Source organism: Diadema antillarum, unplaced genomic scaffold (assembly GCF_040938485.1).
Source record: "Diadema antillarum isolate AM-2024a unplaced genomic scaffold, OU_Dant_1.0 scf00000131, whole genome shotgun sequence".
In the NCBI taxonomy this organism is placed as follows: domain Eukaryota; kingdom Metazoa; phylum Echinodermata; class Echinoidea; order Diadematoida; family Diadematidae; genus Diadema; species Diadema antillarum.
In genome coordinates, this window is record NW_027271020.1 from 1,547,346 (window position 1) to 1,549,556 (window position 2,211).

Here is a 2,211-nt window from a genome sequence, read left to right on the forward strand (position 1 = left end):
TTTTTCCAGCGATGTTTGCACCAAGCGATAAATGAAATGGCAAGTGCTAAGGCAGCGAGACTGACAGGGGATCCAATGGTCAGTGCAGTATATTTTGTCTCCAGGTCTCCAGAAACTGACAGAATTCATCAAATAATTCGTCATCAATGATTAGATGCTTAGAAACATGCTATGACCTTCTTAGCATTTCTTCCCTTTTTTAGGAGGGGGTGGGGGTTCAAATTTCTTTTAATCCGTTCTATGCCAATGAGTCAAACATGCACAGATTTCACACACAGGCCTGTGGACAGTAAGGGAATAAATGAGGTGCGAGGCACTGAGACAGTGTGACGTGCAGGTGATTTATATTGTGTTCCTTTTATGTCGATGTGAAGAAACCTTTCCTTATTGAATAGAGAAACAAGTCATCTGAAATGTTTGATCAACATTCAGGCATTGAATTTCCCACATTTTTATTCCTAAGCTCCAGGTTTTAAAGTTGTTTAGATTATATTCTCATAATGTCCATAATCATACCAGCGTAACAACGGTAAAAGAACGGCCAAGGGACACAATTTTGTTAAACAATATGGCTCTTCAGTTCAACTTCTTGGGGTGAAAGAAATATATTGAAGATACAATATTATTGTAACATGTAACTAAAATTTGAAAATGATTGATCCTTTAAAAAAAGACGAAGGATTTGAAACGGAGGAATTTGTCGAAAGGGCGAATTTATCGCATATAAAGCAAATCACCTCGTTCTTGCGATACCCTCCTCCAACAACCTTTAATAGTACTAGTATTCGACACATTACACATCTTCTTCAGGGTTTCGGACAAATCTACATGATGACCGATTAAATTACACAACGAAGCTCACCTGGAAAAGCTGTGTCCACTGTTTCTTGTAAAGCCGTCCATTGTTCAGTGGTCTGAATCTCGTCTATTATTCAAAAGTAGACAACAGGGGAGTAGGAAGTGCACACGCTCAAGATAACTCATCGTTCTGGGTTTTATACTCATTTAGTCTACACGTTTCCATGAAATATACAGCGAAATGATAAATGGGCCTCTATACCCCTCTACTTTTGCAAATCAAACCATAAAAAAGTTGGTTCTGTGTTCCAAGTGCTTCTGGCTGATGATGGCGGCAAACAACATAATGTCGTTCGATACCACATATCCACAAATCACTTATTGCCATGATTAGAGGGAAAGAGGTTGACATGGTGTTGTGAGAGACGATGGTAACCTGCTAGCACACGCACCCACTGTAGATTTATTCGGTTATGAATACTACAAATGTGAACCTGCACCTCAAAACAAACAAAAAGTCGCCAGACATGAATTTATGTTCGTTTTGAGGTGCACGGTCACAAATTATGTCAGTCATACCTGCGGGGGCTTCCAAAACATTGCAAAATAAGAAGAAAAGATGGTTAAATTGATTACGCAAGGAGTCCGGGGCATCACAGAGTACAACAGTGCATAAATCGACTCTTGTCATAAAGATACCGAAGCCCCCCCCCCCCCCCCGTTTTGACTTATATAAACATTAACACAAAAATCACACAAACCAAAAAAGGATAGGATTACACTGTTGTTGATTCGAACCTATCAACTCACATCACATACAACATGAATACAACACGAATGCTAATTTACGTGAATACTAGTACATAATGTTATAACATACAAAGTGTGCACGTTTTAATACTCACTTGAAGTACCGTCTGTAATCAGTGATGAGGTTGTGCTGATATTGGCATCGTGACACGCGTTATCTGTTACAAAATTCACACAAATACGCAAACCTGTATTAACACGACAAATGGAACAAGTGCAATCAGAAGCAGAAGAATAACTCTGACAAAGTATTGGAATTTAAACTCATTGTTCTAACAATTCACGTGAAGCAGAAGGATACTTTCGTCGGGGAGTTTGGATAAAAGTAACTGTTGCAAGAAGACATGGGGACATTTAAAAGCAGTCATAGGTTCGGTTTTACTAATGATTCATCGCGTTAGTGAAAAATCAACAGTTAAGACATAGAATAGTGATAACAGGAAATGCAGGTAATGTGCACACATTTCAGATGACTGAACGAAATAACAATTGCGAGTTACAAGTCTATTGAACCATTGTTTTTTTCAGCTACTGCATATATCGAAGATGTATGAATAACTTAATGTAAGGATATAGATAACGTGGTGGTTCGTCAGTCGCCAA

The 2,211-nt window shown here is 38.6% G+C and overlaps 1 long non-coding RNA gene across 1 annotated transcript; it reads right to left on the bottom strand.

Moving 5' to 3' along the window:
* LOC139720622 (uncharacterized) lies at positions 1 to 1,834 on the bottom strand. Its single transcript, XR_011710168.1, has 3 exons — positions 1,704 to 1,834; positions 863 to 925; positions 1 to 115 (listed from the first exon to the last, which is right to left on the bottom strand). It is a non-coding gene; the product is annotated as an uncharacterized lncRNA (long non-coding RNA).
* Positions 1,835 to 2,211: the final 377 nt, after the last annotated feature.